At 42.8% G+C, this 26,619-nt stretch overlaps 1 protein-coding gene across 3 annotated transcripts in view; it reads left to right on the top strand.

The window, feature by feature from the left end:
• Positions 1-26,619, top strand: part of TANGO2 (transport and golgi organization 2 homolog) — a 379,061-nt gene that overhangs the window by 24,951 nt on the left and 327,491 nt on the right. Inside the window, exons 2-3 of one of the 3 annotated variants that reach the window (XM_069215284.1) lie at positions 19,850-19,957; positions 22,654-22,728. The exons of 1 other annotated variant lie outside the window; for it this stretch is intronic. The gene's annotated coding sequence lies outside the window, so the exon portion shown is untranslated. The remainder of the gene's footprint in view (positions 1-19,849; positions 19,958-22,653; positions 22,729-26,619) is intronic. One more of the 3 variants, XM_069215283.1, reaches the window with a different exon arrangement.

Genomic DNA, 26,619 nt, shown 5'->3' with positions numbered 1-26,619 from the left:
ACAAACTTCAAGTTGTTCAGAATTCTGCGGCCAGGCTTCTTTGTCAACTTCCCAGAATTGCTCCCACTTCTGGTGCACTTCGTGAACTACATTGGCTGAAAATTGAGAATCGCATCAAATTCAAAGCTCTATGCTATATGCATAGAATTACTATGGGCCTAGCTCCCAACTACCTTAAAACTTTGGTCCAACTCTATCGGCCCTCTCGTTCTCTTCGATCCTCCAATCAACACAAATTCCAGGTGCCCAGATTCAGACGTGTCAAAATGGGGGAACGTTCTTTTGCCTTCCTAGCTCCCTCTCTTTGGAACTCTCTTCCTCTTCACTTACGGCATGAAAGGGTGTTCATTAGATTTCGTAAGGAGCTTAAGACATGGCTTTTTAACCAGTAATCGCCCGAGTTGATGTCCTGACCCTGCCTTTTGTCTTGCATTGTCTCGGCGCCGGGAAACCTCCGGGTAGCTGTGCGCTATATAAATCCAATAAATAAATAAATAAATAAATAATAAAGTGTAACTTTATCACTAAGAGTTATAAACTCAAAAACTATACCGCTCACTTGCCTGAAAAAGCTTGACTCACCAGCAACTACTCTGCACAGACACAGCAATCACCAATGATATCCCACTAAAAAGAAAGAAAGAAAAGCAAATGACAACACAAATATCATTGTGCGCAAATCTAAGGACAATTTCACACACAATCCTGCATTTTGTACACCACCTTCAAACATTTCATTCATGCATGGCAACAATACTCCTTTGGAGTAAATTGTTTTTACTTACCTGAAACATGTAACTATGCAAACCACAGGTCAACCACCGCCAAAACCGCAAGGAGCCACAGCAAAGAAAGCAAAAGCTTTGAGCTAGAACAAAAAGGAGATTTTATTTTTTATCACAAATGCAAATACTTCGCCAGTTGACAAACACCCAACCATCAAGCATTTAGAAATTGATGCCTAAGTGGATTCTGCCCCCTCATAGGAGCAGATGGGCCAACTAAAAAATAGGCCTATCTGCCCCACAGGGGGGCAGGAAATACCTTTAGTAGTGTGTCCCCATGGGGAGTGACCCTTGCCCAAGGGGCCACCCCCCAAACAAAAAACACACACACACACACACTATCCCTGGTGCCTAAGTGGCTTCTGCCCCGCTTGGGGGCAGATGGGTCTAAAAATAAATAGGACAATCTGCCCCCTAGGGGTGCAGAAATTGCCAACAGTTCCATGCCCCCCCCCCCACACATAAATAAACAAATAAAAAAACATCCCTGGCGTTCCAGTGGTTTTTGCCCCCCTTGGGGGCAGATCAGCCTAAAAATAAATGGCCATAAAACACATGCCCCCCAAAGGGGAGCGACCCTTGCCCAAGGGACCTCTCCCAGACACAGAAACACGCAAGGAAAACATAAAAAATAAAATCCCTGGCGCCTAGTGGGCATTCCTGCTGCCGGGGAAAGGAAAACCCTTTCCTCTCGCCCAGGTGCCTCTTTGTTTCAAATCCCCCACCGGCCGGAGGAAACACGTACCTGTTTCTCCGATCGCAATCTGGAAGCAAATGACTTCCAGTGCGACCAGTACCCTGTAATGATGTCAGCGCACAATTGCACGCTGACATCATTAGGGGTGGTGGAAGGGGAAGGGCTTCCCCTTCCCTCCCTGCCTTGGCGGGGTGGGAGGGAAGCCCACGGAGGGAGCGCTAGCGCTCCCTCGAGCTCCAGGCCGAGGACGTAATGGTTACGTCCTCGCACAGGAGCACTGTGCCGGAAGATGTAACCATTACGTCCCCGGCACCGAAGGGGTTAAGTTACCCCAAATATGATTAAAAAGCACAAAGAGATAATAATTGATTAGCAATAATTCAAATTTCCTTATTATGTTGCATCATATTCTGCCTATCAAACTACCCCTAAATAGTAAAATGCCTTCATCAGATCTCCAAGAATTGCCTGCCGAGTATACGCACGTAGCAACACAAAAAGATGATGGACGGAATGCCGAACTTTGTCAATCAACCCACCCCTTCCCCCCCAGTCACAGATTTGGTTTGAATCCATCGTTTTTTTTTGCTCACCATGCCACCCCAGTTTGGACCCAGCCATATGCAAATCAGTCTTGACCCTGCTCTCCAAGGTAGCAGTCCAGCCTGAACTGCCAGGCCAGGTCCTCCCTGGACTGGAAACAAATATCCTGGGACTGGTTTTGGGGTATCACCCCTCCTCAGCCAGTCTAGCCTAAATCCAGTGGCACAGTGAGCATGGAACCCACGTCTGGGCATAGCGTTCCCACTAGGAGCAACTATAACAACACAAAAAGATGATGGACGGAATTCTGAACATTGTCAAGCACTCACCCCAGTCACAGATCTGGGTTGAAATGACCATTTCTTGCCTCACCATGCCACTCAAGTTGGACCCAGCCGTATGCATTTCAGTCTTGACCCTTCTCCCCCAAGTGCCAGGCCGGGACCTCCTTGGACTGGATACAAGCATCCTGGGACCTTTATACACACATACCATGAAATTTGATAAGACATAAGGCTCCCATACCCGATCTTGACCTTGTTAATCTACAGGGCAATATAATTTCAAAACAAAATGACAAATGTTTGTTTTCTTCGTCTTTGTTTGATGTGAGTCGCCTTAGCACCCCAACAAATTGTGAACACTGCAAATCAAACAATGTTTTGTCCCCGTGGAAAGTGGACTTTCTTTCACTGCAACACAGCAATCGTGGGCATGCAAGTGTAGAACAATCCTCCTTTTCCTACGTACCCTCACATTAAGGGCAATTCAGTATCATGGTCACAAGGGGCACTTCCCTATAGTCGCACACTTGCTAAAGCAGAGCAATACTATTGGTAGTCTTTAGAGGAGTTCTTAGAACTCATTCGGATATGATTGCTTTGGATGTAACACAACACAAACACAATGCCCTGCGCCATGACTGACAGCACTTAGAGTTTTGTTGTAGACACTAAACTACAAATCTTATTGCTTGACTCACTGGTGGCACTCAGAATGCGTAACAGTGACCTGTAACTCTACCCCCTGTTTTTGATGTGCATTTGTCTTGACTGAAGGACCAACAAACCGAATGAAGAGTCTCATTATTTAGGGTACACCATGGGCTTTGCTGTGATTTACAATTCTTAGTCCATGAGTTACCTGTAGAACACATGTGGTGGTAAGTTGCCAAATATCTTTGTATACCTGCAAGGTGAGAAAGGTACTGACAGATAGACCATCTGCTTATAGAAGTCTAGGCATTTGTTATGTTGTTTTTGTATGTGAGGTAGGATGTGCTTAGGTTGTATTCCCCCTTTCTCCCCCTGTGTAGCTACATAGTCTTACAGCATAAAACAATTCTGGTTTATATAACCCAGACTGTATGTGAGTTTTTCAGTTCTACAAATGTTACTATATCATAGAACCACAATTAATAACACTGCCATTATTAAAACTGTTTTAAATACAGACGAGTTTACCGTACAGCAAATAATTTACAGATCAATTTTTTATCCACCTGTTCTTGCACTCTAATGAAAAAGGCAATTACTTTAATAAATTACACTAATTTTATCTGACATGAAATACAGAAAGTCCCCATCTTGGCAAAAAAAAAATTGGGAAGAGGTGAATAATTAATTTCGCTATTTATTGGATTCACTGACAAATAATGGACAGTGCTTGGTGTAATTGAAGTAGTCAGAGCCTGCAATGGATGGGGATATAATCACTCTTCTCTGGGCAGACTTGTATAAATGCAAAGGGCAATTTCACAAAAAATAGTAAACCTGTCCTTGTAAAGGTATGTACGGAAGCAGATTTACTATTTTGTGGCATTTCACAAATAATTCTAGTAGTTCTTCAGGTTTCAAGCCGTACTGCCTGATTGTCCACAGCACAGATTGTATGCACGGGACTATGGAGCCTGCTGTGCAAATGCATATTTTGTCTCCCGCAGGGAATACATGTTTTCCCATGGAGTAAGCTGTTCTTCAACACCCCCAACAAATCTTTGTGTGATCCATTCCCATCCGGGAAGGTCTGGAGTAAATCTCCGACCTTTCTGGGATTGAGAAAGGGTTGGATGTGCAAGTTTGTGGTTGTTCCTAAACCTACACTGCTGACTACGCCTTATTACCCCCATTTCCCAGCCCTTGCACATGATTTAATACTGAGTTCTCTGATCTCATGGCTTTTATGGAAGCACCAAGGTCACTACAGGAAATGGAAATTAATTAGTCCGGGAACCCACAAATTAGATGGTGTTTGGAAAGGGGTAGGAGATGTAGTCTGAAAGTGCTGAGTCAGGAGGAACAAAAACAGTTTACATTTTAAGATGTTAACACACCTGCTGTAAACATCTATGTGTATCCAGCAAGTCTCGGATTAATAGTGGTAAAGAAGCTCATATGGTTAATGCACTTGCAACAGGGATGTTGTGTAAGTTCAAATCACGGGTTTGAATAATCATAAAATAGCTTTGCTTATCAACATGCCTCCTGCTGAATATTGCATGCATCCCGCTAACCGCAGTTTGGTATTCTATGCAAGACCTTAGTTTAGTGCATTTATTCCAAGAATCATTGTGTAATTAGCAGGTCACATTCCAATCTTTGGAAATAAGGCCAGGTGGTGTAGGCATCCGCTGCAGACATTTACAGGTAATCTGAAGAGGCATAAATTTGAATCCTTGCACGGTTTTACTACTTTGTTTTTCTGTGGTTGATGAAATGGGTGTCAAGGACTGGACGCTGTGACGGAATCTAATTTCCGTCAATTACCCAGGAAAAGCCCACTGTGCAACCCCATGCTTTGTATGATGGGCTTAATACTCATATAGGAACTGCTGTTGGAAAGCATAAGGGGCGTACAACCACACCCTGTTGTTGGTATTCCATTGTGTTGATATGTGTGAGCTTAATGACAGATCATATAAAGAGCTCGGCTGGTGCACAGTAAGTTGTTAAATTGAACAACAACAGTAATGAAATGAAAGACTAACAAGAAAATAGAAATCCCAGCTTTGTTAACCATATTCTGTCCTTCCCCATCACTCCATTCAGAAGTTGAAACAAGGCGGTTGGCACTCAAGAAGAGGTGGTCCCAGGATTCCACTCTCCCAGCTCCCCAAAATATGTTACCGGAAGCCTAATCAAAACATAGGAACCATGTTGCTGGCATGTTAATGTATGATTAATGTATAAACAACCTAAAGCCTTGTTGATACGAACCTCTTTAATATGTGTGTTGACTTTTTATCAAGCATGACCCGGAAGTATTTGATTATATAGTATAAGATCTTGTTGTTCGCCCCAACTCCAACTGAGCTGAGCTGTGCTTCTTTAAGGTTGTAGAAGGCATTAACTACAGAAAATGGTGTATTTCCTTTCTGTGAGCTTCTTCCTCAGGATGAAGACAGTTTTTTAGGACGAGTTTGCTACAGCGCATGTGCTCTCGCCTGCAAAGCGTATTGTTTACTATAAAGAGCTTGGAGTTTGGCCATTGCTTACCATTTGTTGGCTTTGGTGCCGCTCTTCTATGCTGCCTCCTAATTGACCAGCGCAAGCCACGCATCACTTCCATTCCTTTCTGTGAAGCATGGACCAACCACAGATTGATTCAACTTAAATAGTGCCCATCCACATCTTGCACTGTGATTGAGGCACTATTTCTTATTCTCCTCCCACTTCCCCTTCCCCTTATGTGTGGTTCATCTTTCCCCTCCCACCCACATCTTCTCTTTGTTACTGCCCCTCTGGTGCTAACTCCTCAAACCCCCTCACACCTTCCTCGTTTTGCTTTCCCCATGCCCCCATCCCACTTTTTAACATTGCACAGTAGCACAGGCTGCTGTGCAACATGGCTTAAAAAGAAAGCTCTGACCAACATTGACAAAACCAACATATTTCATGTAGGCAAAACTTATTGGCTTTACCAATGCTTGTTCTATATGTAACTTCCAATACAGAGATGAAGTCACTGAACAGAAAAGTATTCTGTTACTTACTGTGACCTTTACCCGTTGATTAATCTTCCACGAGTAAAGTGGTTCAATTTAAGTGTGTAAAATGTAATGTCTTCGTTTTGTCTATATTCGCTGTAAGCTGCCTCTGGTCACATATCTGGCACGCGGTTCTGTGTAAAAATGGGGTCCTGTGGTAGTTAGAACTCAAAGGACGTTGTAATGAATGTAAGTGGTTCATACCCCGCTTTTGAAGGTTCTTCATATGCATAGTTGAGGAAAACTAGAACACATGTGACAAAATATTTATACAACAGAATAGGAACTATATCATGTTATTATTTGCTCCTGTCTAGCAAGTCAGCTCCCTTGTGCTGTTCCAGAGGTCAGTTGCTGGAAAATGCAGACAACCCCAGTTCATGCTTTCTCTGGTGGCTGCTGTCGCCAGCTGAGAGCTGGGTTAGGAGCTGTGCATTCCATTGTCTGCAGCTCCCTTGTATCTGCCATTTCGTGACTGACTCCTCCTTTCTGGGAATGTACCTAGTGCTGTGTGACAGAGTGATTGACAGCTGACAGTCGCCTAGTGAGGTCGGTCCTGCCAGCTCTCAGACCCATCAGTCATTGGAAACTAACTTTGAAATGGGTTGCTTCACTACCTCTAACCATGTCCACAAAGGCGAATCCAGTGAATTAAATCACAATACATCTCAACACACAAGTAGGTGTCTTCAAACAAAGCTTAATTGTAGAAGCCTATTTCTACCTTTTTTTCCTTGACTGGGTGGCCGCTTTAACTTTACTGGCAAAAAATGATAGATTTCTCAACAATGACTCTAAAAACCCTCAGTCGTGGAAGTCCCTGTTTACATTTCACATGTTTTAATTCATCTGGATTTCCCAGATGATTTGCTTCTGCAGTTTCTCTAGGTGTCTGATGTAAATTAGTGTTCATGACAGCAGGGAAGATTGAGATCTCTAGAGCTGAAGCTGAAAACACTCCAAGTTTCCCAAGGAACCACTGACAGCACAGAACAAGCATTGGCAATGCAAATAGGTCTGGTTTTAGAGGACTGTTGTATGGTGCCGGGAAGCATTGCAAGTACATAGCATGGCAATGAATATTTGTTTTGAGTTGAAGTGGAGAACAGTAGAATAATAAGTGTTTGCACTGTCAAGCCAGACCTAAACATTCATGTAGGTTAATGACTGCCCTCCACTCATCTGCTGCTGCCAGAGAAAAACACCATAAATTATCTAGTAATCTAAGACACTTTAATAGCTTTACAATGTTATTGTGTGTGTGTGTGTGTGTGGGGAGGGCCGTGAAGATTCAACCTCAGGCAGCTGAATAAAACAAGCATTTGCAATGCACTAGGGTCTCGCATTTGTCGATGTTACAGCTATTCACAGTTGTAAACTCCCAACCGGATTTTTCTTGCACTAAAAGAAAAAAACAGCACGATCGCGCTGCTACAGTTCACACGTAATAATACTGTGAAGATGGCTTGGTACTCTATGTGCTGTAGGAGGGCCAATACTGGAATGTGATGAGGTAGATGGGTTCTCAAATGGAATGTGTGGGGAGAGTTGAGAGGAGGAAGACAGAGGAAGAAGGACGGGGCTGTGCTGGAGATGCTGTACATTAATTATGAAATAAAGAGATGGAACTAAACTAAACTGAGAGATTCATCTTTACATTGGCGACGAGGGGCCGTGCAGGAGACGGTTTGAGTTGAACATCTCCACTCCTGGAAGCGAATACAGCTCAATAAATCATCTGTTCAACAGAAAGAAAAAGAAATAAAAGAAGAAAAGAAAAACTTGCAAAAGAACTCTTAAACCTTAATTTCTTTTAGAACTGGTGAGCAAAATCATTATTATTCAACTATATCGTAATTTCAAATCTGTTAAGTTGTCCTTTGGAACCTTAAATACGTATATGAAGATATATATATATATATATATATTTTCTTTTTAATCAGCTCCGTGTGACAAGCTCAATCGCAGGAAAACATTTCGTCAAGGAAAAAATAATAATCTTTATATTGCCCTAACGCAAACAAGGCCACGCGTCCGTAACGAACTGTGTGTATTTATAAAAAAAAAAAAAATAAAAAAAACGAGCGAGGTGTATGTGACGTGAGCGCGTGGTGCATTCAGCGCTCTGAAGAAATTCTGCCGCGAGCAGAACGCGAGCGAGCAATTTCCATTACGGCAGTTCATGCCGCGAGTGGAACATTGCCCGGCTTTCTGCCGCAAGTGAAGCATTACTCGGCTCCCTGCCTGACACGGCAACTAAAATATTAAAAGGAACAAGAACCTTACCTGCACCAGCACTTCCTCACGTACTCTGCACCAGTCCTGCAAAAGCGAAGAAGGACTTGGTAAAAGTTACGTCCTGCAAGCGAAGAAAGACTTTCAAAAGAAAAAAAAGAGAGGCAGGAAAAAGGCAATGTGAATAGAAAAAGTGAAGAAATATAAAATATTAAATGTATACTACACAACAATTTTTAAAGAGAAAAAAAAATTGAGGAGAAGAAAAGTACATACGTTATAAATAAAATATAACTATAATATATAAGGAACTAAAGAAATATCTATTGAGTTAAAATATTGAACTATGGGAGATCAAAGTATTTCCTTGCCACCACCCTTTTTAGCAACTCCTGGGGAACCACCTATTCCGTGGAAACAGTGGAAAAAGGTGTTTTCTACCTACTTACTGGCAATTGGGGGAGATCGCTACAGTCCTATCAGAAGGCAGGCGAGTCTTCTTCATCATTTAGGTATAGAAGGAAGAAGAATCTATGTGGACTTACCTGAGGTTTCCTTAGGTATGGGTGATGGACAACCCTCCAATCTGTTTGAGATGTCCTTGCAAATGCTAGATTTACAATTTACACCTAAAACTAATTTGGTTTTAGAGCGTCCTAAATTTTTCTTGAGGATGCCAAATGCTGAGGAAGATATGGCATCATATGTGGCAACCTTACGTGGACTCGCCTTGTCTTGCCGCTTTGAACAGTTATCTGATTCCCTGATAAGAGATCAGATAGTAAGGTGTGCTTATAATAAGAAAATAAGGGAGAAATTACTAATGAAAGATCCTAATCTGGAGGAAGCGATACAAATTGCTAAAAGAATGGAGCACACGGCTGTATGGCTACAGGAAATGGATGATTCAAATAAGGAAGGAAAACAAAATGTCATCAGTGAAATAAAGAATAAGAGCAAATTCCTAATTAGTGAAGAGAAGAAAAAATCAACAAGGAATTGGGAAGACCCGAATCGGGGAAAGTTCGACTCAAGGGAAGTAAAATGCTACCGGTGCGGAGCGCCTGGACACATTGCATCGAGCAAAATGTGTGCTGCAAGGAATGCAATATGTCGCAATTGCGGGAAAAGAGGGCATTTTGCCAAAGTCTGTAAATTTAAAAACAATGAAGGTAGTGGTCACACAATTCAAGATGTTCAGGATGTGTGTGGAAACTTGGAAGAAGGAAACGCCATTGATCTAGCTCCTAACGAGAAAACCATGAGTATGCAAGATTCAACGCTCAAGGTTGATCTAGAAAGTACAAGTGTATTGAAGAAACCTCATGCTCAAGTGTTACTGAACAACCTGCCAGTTAATCTGTTGGTAGATTCTGGGAGTCTATTTACCCTAGTTTCAAAAAAAGACTTATTAGGAATTGTGGGTTAACACTGGAAATGAGAATCTGTTGGAACCGGATATAAAAGCTGTGGGGTATGCGGGGAAAAGAATAGAAATGATAGGCATGATTTGGATGACAATTGTTTTCAAAGGGAGAGCAGTTAAAGGATGGGTATTTATAACGGACTTTGGAACTAATCTATTGGGCTGGCGTCATCAGAAAGATTTGGGCATAATTCTGAACTCTGATGCTAAAGAGCCTGTAATGATTTTGGAAAAAGAAAGAATTGGTGAAGTAAAAGAAAACTCTCGTCATTCCTTAATCCAAAAGCATCCACAAGTCTTTTCTCCAAGATTCGGCATCTTGAAAGGGTTTTCTCACAAGATTGTGCTAAAAAGAGATGCAAAACCTTTAGTTCACAGGGTGCGAGAGGCATACCTAATTTGATGAAAGAACCTTTGAAAAATGAATTGGACAGGTTGTTGCAAGATGGTATCATTGAGCCAATAGAGTCTTCGGAATGGCTTATTCCGATTGTTGTAGCGCCCAAGGAAGGTGGAAGGATTCGTCTATGCATCGATCTTAGAGATTTAAATAAAAATATCTGGGTGGACAGACCACCATTACCAAATATTTCACAGTTGTCTATAAAAGGCAAAGGGTGCATTTTTAGTGTGTTGGATATGTCCTCAGCATATCATCAGATTAATCTACATGAAAATTCTAGGCATTTGACATCCTTTGTGACGGCTTTGGGGGCATTCCGCTACAAGAGGATGCCCTTTGGATTAGCTTCTGCCTCAGCTGTTTTCCAGAGACTAATGGAAGAGATTTTTGGAGATATGAACAAAGTGTTATGCTTTCAAGATGACATTTTAATTGCAGGTAACGATGAAAGAGAGCATGACCTCTTATTTGAAGAAGTAATGTCCAGATTGGAGAAGAGAGGCCTGAACATTAAAGAGGAAAAATGTCAAATTGGAAAATCTGAAGTGACTTATTTGGGACATACTGTTAATGGAATTGGTATTAGACCTAAGAAGAGCATAGTGACTGCAATCGAGAAAGCGCCAGAGCCAACTAGCAAAGATGAGTTGAGATCTTTCTTAGGTTTAGCGGAATACTGCGCCAAGTTCATAAGGAATTTTACAGAGATTGTAGAACCTTTAAGGAGATTGATGAAAAAAGGAGTCGTATATGAGTGGAATGAGGATTGCAAATGTGCCTTTGAATATGTGAAGAAGAGTATTTTGAGTGCTCCCACTTTAGGTGTTTGTGATGTGACAGCAAAAACGTATGTAACTTCAGATGCGAGCAATGTGGGAGTGGGAGCAGTTTTAACTCAAGTAAAGGATGGTGATGAGTACGTTGTAGGTTTTGCTTCATGACGATTGCAGGGTGCGGAATTATCATATTCAGTAATTGAAAGAGAAGCCTTGGCTTGTTGCTGGGGGATCAATCATTTCAAAAGTGCCTTTTAAACTAAAAACTGACCATAAGCCCTTGATCTATATTTTCAAGGGCGGGCGTGGTTTGGAAGGGAATGTAACACCTCGAATTTCAAGGTGGCTATTCTCTGTGATGGAGTATAATTTTGATGTGGAGTTTGTAAGAGGTAATAGAAATGTGTTGGCAGATTGTTTGTCAAGAATGCCTGTGATCGTGGATGAAATTGTAGGTGAAGGAGTTGAGAATTTTGTGGAAACTATTTTGGGTGAACTGGCCTTGAGCGAGAGCGAGTGGGCTGATGCTAAAGCGAACGATTCCGTTATGTGTAAGGTGGAAAGTAAAATAATTAATGGATGGACGCATGAGGACAAACGAAGTAGCGATGTGTCATGTTACTTTAGGATTAAGGATCAAATGAGTGTACTGGAGGGTAGGTTGTATAGGAAAAATCAAATTGTTCCCCCTGAGGGTGTAAGGAAGCACATTATTGATATAACTCACCAGGGACGTTTAGGACGAGGAATAATGAAAAGGAAGATAAGACAATTGTTCTGGTGGCCCAGAATAGATAAACAGGTGGAAGAGACAGTGAAGAATTGTGTGCCTTGTGGTAATAGTGACAAAACTAAGGTCCTAAGGCAAACTCCTTTAGCCCCTGTAAGATTTCCAAAAAGACCTTGGGAAAAACTAGCTGTGGATTTCATTGGTCCTGTATCCAAGTTGGGTGCTAGAAACAGGTTCATTATTGTGCTAGTAGACTATCACTCTAAATGGTTTGTGGTCAAAATTGTTGACCAAGTGAATACTGCGAGAGTCATAGAATTCTTTGAAGAAGTTGTCTTAGAGGAAGGGAATTTGTGTCACATGAAATGGTGGAATATTTGCGGAAGATGTGTATTAGTCATGAAAGAGTTGCCCTCTTTCGACCACAGGCCAACGGCTTGGTTGAGAGGGTGAATCGCGTGATAATGGATAATATTCAGTTGTCTTTAGCCAATCATCTCTCTTGGAAAAGAGAATTATGTAAAATGATGTGGACATATCGCACAACTCCACATTCAGTTACTGGGGAGGCACCGTTTGTATCTCTTAAGGGGAGAATGCCTGGTGTGAAAGAATGCCCAGTGTGGTTAAAGACTGAAAGGAATGTAAGAGTGGACAGGGTGGCAATGAAAGAGAGAGTAGAGGAAAAATACCCAACAGTACAACAAAAGAATGGGTGTGAAGTATTTTCACATAGATAAAGGGGATTGGGTAGTGACAAGGAGAGGTGGAACAGTTGTGAAGGGAGACAGCAAGTATTCTGCTCCTCAATTGGTGAAGGAAGTCAAACGAAATGTAGTAATTTTAGAGGATGGTTCTTCCTGGAGTATGGCAAGTGTGTGCAAAGTTCATCGTTAAAATATTGAATTTCTGAATTATTTTGTTGAACTTGTATTGTGAACTAGGGTTAATAGCTTTGTCTGATCTTTCATGTCTTATCGTGCCTACTCTTGTTATTTGTTTTGTTATTTGTTATATATTTTATATAGGGGGGAGAAGTGTGAAGATGGCTTGGTACTCTATGTGCTGTAGGAGGGCCAATACTGGAATGTGATGAAGTAGATGGGTTCTCAAATGGAATGTGTGGGGGGAGTTGAGAGGAGGAAGACAGAGGAAGAAGGACGGAGCTGTGCTGGAGATGCTGTACATTAATTATGAAATAAAGAGATGGAACTAAACTAAACTGGGAGATCCATCTTTACAAATACCTATCAGCAAAGTGCAATTATGAACGTAACCGGCAAAAGTGCAATTAACTGTGTTACAAGGTCGATAGTATGTGAAGCGCTCGACTTTTGCCCAGCGAGATCGCGCTGCTAAAATAGAGAAAAAGTAGTCCACAAACCCAGCGAGCCTCGCATGTTTTCTGTACTTGGTCGCTGCGCTTGAGGAGGGCTAACCACCGGAAAAGGCATGACCTATGCGTGCCTTCCACTAATCAAAGGAAGTGGATTCTAACAGGCAAGCCAACTTGCCAATGAAAGACACTGACGTGACGTTGACGGGGCTCTGAGCCCTTTTCTAATACCTAAAGCGTCCTGCTTAGCGAAACGCATGCGCAAGCGCATGTGACGCAGGCTCGATCCTAAAAAGTTAACCACAACTGTGGGGAATGCAAGCACTTTTTTATGGAAGCCCACAACTTCTGCCTAATCGAAGCAGCTACTCCTGGCTCCCAAGATGACTATGGAGCCAAAGCCCTTCTGTACCCTTCTGTAGTTCTGCTCACATAACTGTCTGGTGACAGCTGCTCTGTCATGGCATTCCAGAAAAATAAAATGCTGTTTTTATAGGTCTGGGAGAGAGGGTGTGTTTGAGGGATAGAGAGGGGGTATGGTGAATGGGAGCTGATGCATGCTGAAGTAATATGTGAAAAGACAGTGACATGAACAAGAAGACAATGATGTGTGAGGTATGCAGGTGGAGGATTTTAGAATTATGTCTGGAGAAAAAAGGGTGCAAGTGCATAACAGTGAAACTGCAGAAGATAGAGGTGTGAAGGGGAGAACAAGTTTGACTGAGACACTCCGAAGACCATCCCCTTCTTGAGACCTTCATTATGTTTAGTTTCCTGTCTCATATTTCCACAATTGAAACATTTTCAATTCTAATTATTCACAACAATATAATTGGTGCTGCTCATGTATCTGATATTGAATAAAAATCATTACTGACCTGCATTGGCAAAGTCAGTAGATCTGGTTTATGTTAGATGCATATGACTGGATGCACTTACGAAAAACCTGGATGTGCTCAGATACCGATCAGGTGCTGCTGTGTGAAGCACACAATTCTTGTTTGTTTTTGGCCTCACTGTTAATTCCATGGGCCAAGTCTCTTAGAAAGAACTTCTACTTGTGCTTCTTTGGCCATACCCCATTTAATCACACTCCGCCTTTTTAATCCCACTTAAAGTCCTGTTATGGGTAATTAATAATCCATAGCATGTGGGCACGAGAAGTGGGGTAGACTCTATACAGACCTTTGAACGCAGGGTCTTATAAAATGAGTCTGTTATGGTGGCATTATCATGTACACAATTTCTCCTGCCTCTCCTTGGGACTCTCAGTTAGGTAAATAAACTCAAGTGTCGGCATGTCTTTTTTGATAACAATCACTCCACCTCAAATGAACAGCTCATTGGACTGTTAGTATTTTTTTCATTTCTCACAATAGTATTGCTAAACTAATTTCACTTTCCTTTCTTCTGAAATAGCACAGTAACAATAAGGTTAATGTTGCTTTGTGTGCCTAGACCTTTCAGCGATCGGTCCCAGAGATGGCATTTTTTCACTTATTAAATTAATTTTCCATCTTTCCATTTAAAGTAAACTGTAGAATAGAAGACATTTCTGAAAATTCACTATGCAAATTCTCTAACTCTGTCACAACCTCCCTGTACTGAATGACTCCTTTCTACTGTGGAGAAAGGAATTGACTTTGGCCTTCCTGCATTTGTTCCGCCTCCTATGTTCTACAACCAACTCCTCACTTAGATGATGTTAAAACTGGTGCACAGGACACAGGTATATGTGTCAAAATGTAATCATCATAGTATTCAAATGAGTATTCAACTTGCACCGTTCCATACACTGCTCACACCACATCTCTCACTGCACATCTATATCCCTGTTATAAAACACAACACAGGGGTGTGGAATTTAATAAAATATCTACTTGTTCAAGAGACAGGTTGCTTCTTAAATCTACTTGTCATGTAAAAAAGTCTACTTGTGCCTTTGGTGCCATGTAGTGCGGCGACAAATTATGGCAGCAATCTCATTATGTAAGAGCTCTGATAATCTCCTCTCTGATTATGCCAGGGCTACTACTATAGTAGGGCTTGAATACTTGCAATTTCCTTACTCTGCCATCTTTCCGCAGATCTACATACTGGGGCTAGAGGAAGCAGTAAGTTATTGTTCCAGGGCTGGAATGCCTTTGAGTCTGCAAACCTACTAACTTGCATGTTTTAAAGATTTTCACCAGCTCTTCTCTAATCTTTTCCGATAATGAGAAAGGTTGGAAGTTTACTCCTGGCAGTGGCAGAAGTAGAAGTTCTTCCAGGGTTGGGACAAAGGTGGTTGGAGGGAAGGTGAACTTGTAGACGCTCAATAGATTTTCACATGAGCAAATCTACACATGCATTTTTGCTCGTGCTAAAATATAGTTCACAAATATTTTCTAGGAGTATGATTTCCTGGTCTAGTTTTGTTAGTTCTCATGAATTCATGAAAGTCACTAATTGAAAGCCATATACCATGGGTGCACTTTTGTGATTTTCTTTGAGAATTGGGTCCCTAATTTGGTCTGGTGTTAACAAAGACATTTTGTCTTTTGTGGACCACAGCTGTGTCCACTTCACATTCCGACACGAGACCCGCCACCTCCGCACTCAACCCATCCCTCGTCGACAGTGGAACAAAATCCCCGAAGAACAGCTCTTCTCCGCGCTCACCGTCAACCAACCTACCCTCACCACCGACGACCCCAACGACGCAGCCCTCAGCCTCACGAACTGGATCACCAACTGCGCAGACAACCTTGCTCCCCTCAGACGCACGCATCGACAGGCCAACACCAAAAAACCTCTCTGGTTCTCTGACACCCTTAAGGAATCGAAGAAAACCTGTTGCGCCCTCGAGAAAGCCTGGCGCAAGGACCACACCGCTGACAACATGACCGCCCTCAAGAACGCGACCCGCGAACACCACCACCTGATCCGCGCAGCCAAAAGGAATTTCTTCACCGACAGACTAGACAAAAACAGCCACAACAGCAGAGAACTCTTCAGCATCGTTAAAGAGTTCTCCAACCCCAACGCCAACGCCATCACGCCCTCACAAGACCTGTGCAACTCCCTCACCACCTTCTTCCATCGCAAGATCACCGACCTCCACAACAGCTTCGGACACCAGACCCAGCCAAGCAACACCTAACCCACACCCCCTGCCATCACCCTTAATGCCTGGACCCACATCAACACTGAAGAGACCAAAACCACCATAAACTCTATCCACTCCGGCGCCCCCTCAGACCCCTGCCCTCACTTCATCTTCAATAAAGCCGACGACATCATCGCCCCGCACCTCCAGACCATCATCAACTCCTCTTTTTCATCTGCTACCTTCCCCGAAAGCTGGAAACACGCCGAAGTCAACGCCCTACTAAAGAAACCTACGGCTGACCCAAGCGACCTGAAGAACTTCCGCCCCATCTCGCTCCTCCCCTTCCCTGCCAAGGTAATAGAGAAGACCGTCAACAAACAGCTTACCAACTTCCTGGAAGACAACAACCTTCTCGACTCTTCACAATCCGGATTCCGAACCAACCACAGCACTGAAACCACCCTCATCTCAGTCACAGACGACATCAGAACCCTGATGGACAACGGTGAAACAGTCGCCCTCATCCTCCTCGACCGCCTTCGACACCGTCTGTCACCGCACCCTAATAAGCCGCCTCCGCTCCACCGGGATCCAAGGCCAGGCCCTGGACTGGATCGCCTCCTTCCTCTCCAACCGCTCTCAAAGAGTCTACCTCCCACCGTTCCGCTCAGACCCCACCGAGATCATCTGCGGCGTCCCTCAAGGCTCCTCGCTCAGCCCGACACTCTTCAATGTCTACATGAGCCCCCTCGCCGACATCGTACGCAAGCACAACATCATCATCACCTCCTACGCCGATGACACTCAACTTATACTTTCCCTCACCAAGGACCCCGCCAGCGCTAAGACCAACCTACAAGATGGCATGAAGGACGTTGCAGATTGGATGAGGCTCAGCCGTCTAAAACTGAACTCAGACAAAACGGAAGTCCTCATCCTCGGCAACACCCCGACCGCATGGGACGACTCCTGGTGGCCCACGGCCCTTGGCACCGCACCAACCCCCTCAGACCACACCGCAACCTCGGCTTCATCTTGGACCCTCTGCTCACCATGACGAAACAAGTCAACGCCGTGTCTTCCTCCTGCTTCCTCACCCTCCGCATGCTTCGCAAGATCTTCCGCTGGATCCCCACGACACCAGAAAAACCGTGACCCACGCCCTAGTCACGAGCCGCCTGGACTACGGCAACACCCTTTATGCTGGGACCACCGCAAAACTCCAAAAACTTTTGCAACGTATTCAAAACGCCTCCGCCCGCCTCATCCTCGACGTACCCCGCAACAGCCACATCTCCGCACACCTGAGACACCTGCATTGGCTCCCAGTCAGCAAAAGGATCACTTTCCAACTTCTAACCCACGCACACAAAGCCCTCCATGACAAGGGACATGAATACCTCAACTGACGCCTCAGCTTCTACGCCCCCACCCGTCTCCTCCGTTCCACCGGCCTCGCGCTCGCTGCCGTCCCTCGCATCCGCCGCTCCACGGCGGGTGGGAGGTCTTTCTCCTACCTGGCAGCCAAGACCTGGAACACCCTCCCCACCAGCCTCGGGACCACCCAGGACCACTCCGCATTCTGGAGACTCCTCAAGACCTGGCTCTTCGAGCAGCAGTAACCCCCTTCCCCCTAGCGCCTTGAGACCCGCACGGGTGAGTAGCGCGCTTTATAAATGTTAATGATTTGATTTGATTTTATTAAACTTCTGTTTCTCTATCTATCGGCTGGCCTTACTGTGAGTGATCGCATTCTGCTCTTCCACAAGGAGCATACTGGCACACAAAGTAGTTTTGTTCCGTGCCAGGAACTACTGTGGCAATTAGTAGCGTAATGAAACTGGAGGGGGCCCACTACAAAGTACATGGAGGCCTCCCCCCCCAGACTCACTCATGTCAGGTGCTGTGCTGAGGGGGCCACAGGGCCTTTGTTGCCTGGTGGCAATGTGTGCTTTTTGAGACCAAAAACACTTTTTGTTTTTGCCAGTGTTTGTTACAATGATGAGGGCCTGACAGCTCCCACAATAATAGAGTGTTACAGAAGCCATGTCAAAACAAGGCACGGATTGACGAAACCAAAAGACTAACAAAAAATGTCTGATCAGTTGGCTTTGCCAGTGCTTGTTTATTTTCATGCTTCCCATAATCTTGTTGAAAATGGTTACACTGATTTTTCCATTAGGGATATTTTTGGGAAATACTAGTATGCATCAACACATTTTACTAAATGCCACTTCAAAGAAATAGCACCTAAAATTTCATAGTAGCAAAACAATTTTTTTTTTTCCTAATTGCATTTTTTTCTGAACATTTTATTTTATAAACAAAATATCATCACTCTTGCTTACAAGCTTCTGCAAACATTTGCATCCAAACAGAGCATTCTGGGAGTATTATACTCATTCTCATATTGTTAAACTTTTCAAACGTGTGTACACTTCTCTTTTTTTTCACTGTAGCCACTGTCAATAGTGTAGTGTGACCTTAAAACATTTATTTGCAGCGCTCACCCTAATAATGATGGATTTTCATTAATGAACCATAAATACAAGTTCGAACAGCATTGACAAATGGACACATATTACCTCAACTTCAGACAGTTCCCTTCTCTGTAAACTGGCAACCAAAGAGTTTGTGCTGCAGGGGATTGGGCCTACTTGTTCCAAGGACAAAATAAACATGAAAACATGTTGCCCTTGACCCCAAACAATATGTCCCGGGCGTTGGGCGACAGGAATTGCACATTCCTGACAACAGCTTCTGACTACCTTACAATATCTTTTAAATACACGTGTACCTTCTTGGTCTTCCTCACTTTCCATCCCCTGTACCGCAGGGCACCAGCCTCCTGGCACTCATTCAAAACAACCCGCAGGAAGAGCCGTTCCTGCTGGAAGATCCGCTACTACAAATCTCACCTATGCCATGAGCCTCCGCTTGACATATTGTTATAGTTTGTTGTGCTGCATATTGTATGAAACACAAACTAAGAGTCAGTGGAAATATTTGTTATTTTAACTCTCTCCTGACAGTAACACTACACAGAGGAAAAAATATACCCAACTATGTAGATGTGTCACACTCCACACGAAGTGTGAGCCAACAGTTGCTTCGGCGGGGTGAGGAGTGGGCCCTGTGATGAAGCATGACACCTTGTTTTTGTGAGGGCCCGGCATTCTAAACATTACTTTTCACAGGGGCAGTATTATGTAAGGTCCTTAACATTGAGAATGTATGTTGACCCAAAAACCTCTCCTTTTCCTGCCACGTTCAGTATGATGGCCTTGTACCATTGTTGTAGGTCCTGTCTACAATATTTATATCAAAGCTCTGTCTGGATAACTACAAGTGCATATTGCTTGTGGTTAGGCAGACAAGACTAAGTTATTGTTATTTATGTTAAGCGTTTAACATAGAGTGGTCTGAGCTCCAAGCAGCAGCTGTAATGCTTTACCAAGAAGGTTTTTGTATTTTAACAGGAGCATCTCCATTATAAGGGAGTTTATGGAACAGTATTGTGGAGTTTGGTTTAATGAAAAGGTGGTGCAAAGGGTATTGGGACAGTATGTTGTTTTGTTCACATTTTTATATTTACAAATGTAATTGTTTACATCTGACAATTCGTTACACGTGTCACCATTGAAGGGAAAGAATCAGACCATTGGTGATCAGGTGCAGAAAGTTAGGTTTAGAAGTCTAGTGTCTTGGTTCGCACATCAGCATCTTCCCCATTAAGCAGTAACTTCTTCTAAACTTTCATTTTACACTAGTTTTTTTTTTTTTTTTTACTGCTTTCAAATTTAAATATTCTTTATTGTGTCTTTTACTTTTATCAATGCCAGGGCATTCATCCTGAGCAAGCCAACAACACAGGCTCTCCACAACCCCTGCATCATCTGAACATTGCCTTGATCTACATGTGAAAAATGTGTCACTGAATCCCATCTAAGGTAAAAATGCCTACTCCATTCATATTGAATAAATGTCCAAAATCTCATAGATATGTGTGTATGCTTAAAGGCCAGTTCTACCTGTAGAGTGCTCTGCTGGTCAACATCTTGTGTTTGTGCATTGGTTGATTTAGATTGCACATGCACACATCCTGGCCTTTCTCCTAGAATGTCTCCTGCCTTGATGCTTTGTTGCCCCTTGGTGAACATTATTGCCCTAAACTGTCTATTCAATCTTCTTAGATAGTTGTTTCTCAGCCCATTACATGCTTTTAAGTCTGAAACCAAGAAATAATCAGTTATACCGACTTCTGAGCATCACAAAGACATTTCATTATGAATTTAGAAGATACTTGGTGAATGTAACAAAGTGCATTTACCAGTAAGTTTCTCATTTAGGTAAATTATTCACTTTTTAATTGGTCTCCTTTATACGGGGTCATAACATTTTCCCAGATCAAAAACATAGAAATAGAAATGTTTATATGTTATTATTTTTGTCACACATCACACTTAAAACTGAAGTGCCCAGGTCCAAGGCTATCAGTGATGCTCCCTTTTGTCACGAGGGGGAGGTCTTCCAGGCGGTTTAACAGTCTGAAAAGGTCACACCCACAGGATCTGTGACATGTTCAGCCCGTCAAAGTTCAGTTCAGGCAGCCAAGTGCCTGCATATTTGGCAAATGTCTAGCTCCTGGCTGCCTGATAGACACATGAAGTGTCTGTCATGCTGACCTTTACATAGACTGACAGACACCATTCATGTCTACAAAAAAGGTGTGGGGCAGGCCCCCTCCACCTGTAGGAACGGGCTATGGCCGGTCAGGATAGAGTTTAAATAAGTAGGTTTGTGTTATTTTATGGAATTGAAGGAGTTCTTCAAGACATCTCAGTTATTTGGTAAGAGAGTTTCAGAAAGTCAATTTCGTTCACTCTAGATATTAGTCTGGTGGCAGAATTCATCAAAGCTTTGAGGGGGAACCAGGATATACTTGTGGTTTCCTGTCAAAATTAAGTTGAAATAATCCAGATGTGCATTGACTGGATTTTGTGAAGGGTTTTAGGTTGGGGCAGGGTTTTCATTTTTTCAATTAGAGGAGTGGTGCTCTCACAGGTTTTATTGGATGAAAGATGTGCTAGGACTTTGAGAGAAGGGGGCTAGCCTGATGCCCCCACCTCTCCAAGTCATATCCCAGCAGTTCTGATAGCCAGTTTTGATAACATTTGAATTCATGGTGGTGGCGAAAAAGGGTGAATTGTGTTTTTTCAGGCTTATGTCTTAGAAAGTTGCTTGCCATCTAGTTGCAAATTTTGGAATGGGTAAGTTTTCATACCATAAACCTATAGCACATACAGTTCTCCAGGGTAAATTAAATACTAATCGTTAATAGGGCCTGATTTATATGTTGGCAGTATGTATTTTCCTTCGCAACAGCACCAGTGTATTCACAACAGCAACATAATGGTCCGCCCGTCTGGTGTAATTGTGGGCAACCTTTTAGTTTGGCTGTGGCAGTGAACTCTTTGATGGCCTGACGGAGTAAGTGCAGTCAAAGAAATGGCTGCATGTCCGCCCACCCAATCAGGTGGGTGGACATGTAGCCATTTTTTGTCTGTCCAGTCATACCCTGTAGGTGAGGGGCAGTAAGAAGCAAATAATGCTCCACCATTGGAGAGGAGCATTATTTAAAAAAAAAAAAAAAAAAAAAGAATAGTGTTTGGTGCATGGTTGCATCATGCTGCTGCAGGCCTGCACCTAACTGTAATATGCATTGACGGGAATCGAAGTGACGGTGGTGCCTGCCAATGCTTTATAAATGACCTCCTGCTTGGCAACCATTTATAAATTTGACGGGCAGATCCTTTGCCTTGGTGACAGAGTAATGTACCCCATCCTTATTGTGGAACGGCAGACCATCCATTATAAATTAAACGAGGCCCATATTCTGCAGTTATGTCACCTTAGTCTACGATGCTGTGGTGTTCATTTAAAATTTGCAGCCTAACTGTTTTATTGCTGAACGCTTTGCAAAAGCTACATTATTGGGGGGTTAATATGTTTCTTTTATCAATGCAGTAGTGAGTTGACCCATGACAGGTCTGTTAGAGAGAACAGGAGGCTTGGCAGGATTAAGCTGTTTTTAGTATGCCGGTGTAGGTGCCTACCTGTAGAAATTAATTATTTAGTTGACTCAATAGACTACGTAGGTGGGGGACGTTTTTTGATTATTGATGGCAGAATTGAGTCATGGATGGTAGAAGGTAAGCTTCACACCTTTGACAGTTCTGTTTAGTTTTCCTTCAGATATCAGTTAAAAGTTATCCCTTTGAGTATGTACTGATAAATCTATTTTAGGTTTGAAGTTTAGTGTCATTGTATGTAAAAATTATTTTGGTTTGTTAAGAGATCACCATATCTTTGTTTGAAGATAACTTTTCCAGTGTGAATGTCTGTTTACTAAGTTTTTCTAGCAACCTTTAGAGCTGTTGGGAAACTGGTGCATTCCTTAGATCTCCTGTCTCTTTCCAATCTGTGAAGTTTCTCCTTTTAGAGGACGAAGAAGGTCTGTGAACAATGGGCTTCCAGTGAAACCAATAGAGGCAGTTTGTTAGTCATTTTCAGTGGTTATTTGATTATTATCAAAAGCATTCTGGACTTTGTTATAGATTTGAGTTTTGTTAACGATTTTTTGCAGAGTTTTAAAGAGCGATCAGAATAAGTTGAAGGAGCTGATGATTTTGAGAGAGGGATGAGGACAATGGAGGTTGAGGTAGGTGGACGTCAATGAGAATTAAGAAGTGGTCTGACAGTTAACATAACAGTTTCAAGCGTAAGATTTAAATTAATTCAGCAATGGCTAAGTCAGGATTTTCCTGTTCAAGTAAGTGCGGACAGTTGGTAGTTTTGGTTGATTATCCTTCTGTAAACTTTGGCATTTAGTGGCAAAAGTATTTTTGGTTACCTTAATTTAAGTTGAAGTCGCCAATATAGATATTTTTTTATATGGTTTGATGCAAGATGAGATAGTCGGTGAGTTCTTCAGTGAGCTTGAGTGATGTTTCAGTAGGTGGTAGACAATGTGAATGTAGACAGTTTCCTTTGGGATACGTATTCAAGGTCATTTTCAAGAATTTGAAGTAAGATAAAGTAGGAGATTTAAGGGTTTCTAACTGCATCTTCATAGTGTCTTTTCTCCTGTGATCTCTAGGGTATAAACAAAATCAGTTTAATGGATTATTTTGTTTTCACCATACTCTGATATCCTGATGACAAGTCCCAAAAAGATTCTGCTGTTTATTGAAAGCATACTTACCTTCTTAACTCTGCCCTCCATTTGTTCTCATTCAGTCTAGGCAGATAATGTACACTTCAGTACTCAGGAACTCATAGTGTGATATATGATTACATTAATTTATTCCTTCATGTCTTCTTAAAACATTTATGCCTCAAATTGTTTTGATCATGTTTCAAGAGCCTTTGAGTGTTCTAAACACCCATAAGTTAACCCTTGTTGCATGGATGTGTCCTCTTTGGTTCCCTTTCAGTCAATCAATCAGGATTTGTAAAATGCGTGTAATCACCCGACAGGGTATCCAGGCACTTGGAGGTCCTGGAGTCTTGTTCGAAGTGCCAGGTCTTGAGGGCCCTTCGGAATTCTGGACATGAGGTGATGGTCCGAAGTTACAGGGGGATGCTGCACAATAAATGGAGGAAAAAGCAAGGAGAAATCAGTAAAAACGAGGGAAAAGCAAGGAGAAGGCACACAAACAGAGGAGAAAGCAGTGAAAATGAGTGAAAAGCTAGGAGAAGGCACACAAAAATGGGGGACAAGCAAGAAGAAAGCAGTGAGAGCTAGGGGAAGCAAAGAGCTCAAAAAATTAGGGGAAAGCAAGGAGAAGACAGGAGCAAGAAAGATGCAGTAGCACAGGGTGAGCTGGGCCTGGGACTGTTGATGTGTTCGAATTGTAGCTGACCAAGCCCAGAAAGCTCTTTAAATATAGTTTGCCTGAGACACAGACGTTAATATCTTGGTCCTTAACTGGTTATCAGTTGCAACGTCTCTACGCATTCTGTTGTGATACAAAATCTTAAGACTGACAAGAAAGAAACCCGCATCTCAGCTTCTGAGAGATGTGTTGTGCCTATTTGACTGTAGCCAGTTTGAAGCCTACCATGCCATAACAACCCTCAAAAGAGGATGATGCCGGGATCATAATTAAAATGCAGCAGCCAGAAATGAAAGACAGCCACCTATGATGTACCTGTTATGTGCACATGAACGACGTAAAACTGAAGAGCTGTGAAAATGGTAGGCATTTTTTGTTATTTTGTTTTCCCACCATGGGCAACACAATGACTTGGGTATGGTGCCCCCATGACAGCACTGCTGTGACCTGACATATTTCTCTTAAGTTACTAACTAAAAAAACGATTTGTTGCTGTCTGAAAGAGAATAAATACCTTAGAGACTCAACAGTTGGCAGGACAAGGAAGATGTGTTGCCTAGAGTTGATGGAAAATTGCCTTCATTGCACAGGGACTGCTGTTTAGAATGTGTATGACATGGCACAGGAAAAGTATAAAAGGACAGGCATTGGCAGAGCCAATAGGTCTCAACTTTGGGACCTTACAAGTATTTCTCAAGACCCCGCTTACAGTCTCATCTCCGTTACAGCACCTAGAGTGTTCACGCACACAGTTCCAGCACCTGACTTATGCACGTTGCATTTACCTTCATGACGAGCACCTGTCTGCGCTTCTTGGTAGTTATAGCTGCCATCGCATGTATGACAAAATCAGAGCCGATGATTGGAGAGAGGATGACAGGAGCATTCAGCGCAGCCACTGCAAGGAAAGGAGGCGGGAAGGAGGGAGCTGCTTCGAGAGCTGGGAAGCTTGGAAGCACTAGCGGCTCTGCAAGTGATCACCCTGATTAAAGCATAAGTGGGAAGTATAGGAGCGTCACTGTCGCCATTTTAAACCTGAAAACGAGCCAAACCAAAGAATAACAAGCATTTGCAATGCAACAAGTCTCGCATTTCTCTAAGTTAGAGCTATTAGCAGTTGTAAACTCCCAACCGGGCTTTTCTTGCCTCATTAAGTGGAAAAAAAACAAGCGTGATTGCGCTGCTAAACAACAAGATCGGGTTGCGAAAAAAGATAAAAAGTAGTCCACAAACCGGATGGAAAACAGCGAGCTTCGTATGTTTTCAGTACTTGGTCGCTGCGCTCTAGGAGGGCTAACCACCGGAAAAGGCATGACGTATGCATGCCTTACACTAATGAAAGCAAGCAGATTTTAAAAGGGACGCCCAAGAACCAATGAAAGACACTGACGTGACATGGGCGGGGCTCTGAGCCCTTTTCTAACTACTACAGCGTCTCGCAAGCGATACGCATGCGCAAGTGCATGCTATGCAGGCTCGACCCTAAAAAAGTTTGCCGACAAACACATACATTAAGAACAGAGTATGTGTATAAGTAACAGGGGCAGTCTCCAAGGGAGAAAACCAAACAACAAAAGGAGGGACAAATACTACTAAGTGACCAGTAAAAAACATGTGCTAACGAGAGGCACTACAAAGAACCAATTAAAAGCAACGGGCGGCAGTGGGCGTGCACTTACTCCAGAGAGTAGATTACAGCATGTCTCGAAGAGATAGTGCATGCGCTGCCCAGGCGAGACCTAAAAAATGAGGCACACATCCGTGAAGGATAGTCCTTCTGTCCCTCACCAGCAGTCTCATCTACAGTAGTCCTCACTCCTGTTTCCAGTGTTGTTGCACCAGCCCATGGTAGCACCTTCCCTCTATCGTTATCCTTCTTGATTGTTCAACAGCATTCAACACGATGGGCCACACTTGTTTGAAGTGTGTATCTCAGAATACACATTTCTGGCTCTTTTCCTACCTCTATCATGGTGTTCCTTGACTCCAACACCTCCTACCTTGCTATAAGGAGTCTTCCATGATTGCTTTCTTCCCCGAGTTTTCCAGCTGAATAGCATTTCCTTTGCTGACTTCTGTTTTGTATCACAAATAAATAATCTCGTAAACATGCCATGAGGATTCCTTCACTGACACCCTTATCATCTGGTGCAGAATGACCAGTGCGACAGGTGCTTAACCCACCCAAGTCTTAAGATGGACTTTTTCTAAATGTCCACACCATCTCTGCGGCCTTCTTATTACCCTAAGACACATCGTGTTAGGTTAGACAGATCCTTTGGGCAGTGAGATGTTTTTCTCCTGATTCCTCACCAGCTCTGCCTGTTCTAACCACCTCAACCTGCTTACCAACTGCAAAATCTGACAGACTACTTCTTTCACTCATTAAAAACCCTGATCTGTTTAGTAGTTCCTTGCCAGGGAAGCTGGCGGTCCATGCAAGACAAAACCCTCATCCTCATTTATGTTCCTGGGTGTCAAATCTATCCATGACATCCTCCAACCTCACCTCAACCGTTTCCCTGTAAACAACTTCCCCCATCAAAATATTGGCGGTAAGAAGAGGATAATTGAAACAGAAAAAAAGTATCTTAAATTACCATTAACTTAAGTGCGCACATAGCTAGAATAAATATAAATATTTTATTGTACTAGAAGTTTTTTAAGCCAAACTCATACACATAGCCTAAAAATCTTGCATTCTTATTTTACAT

The sequence above is a fragment of the Pleurodeles waltl genome, chromosome 11 (genome assembly GCF_031143425.1).
Source record: "Pleurodeles waltl isolate 20211129_DDA chromosome 11, aPleWal1.hap1.20221129, whole genome shotgun sequence".
In the NCBI taxonomy this organism is placed as follows: domain Eukaryota; kingdom Metazoa; phylum Chordata; class Amphibia; order Caudata; family Salamandridae; genus Pleurodeles; species Pleurodeles waltl.
This window is presented reverse-complemented; position numbering and strand designations above follow the sequence as displayed.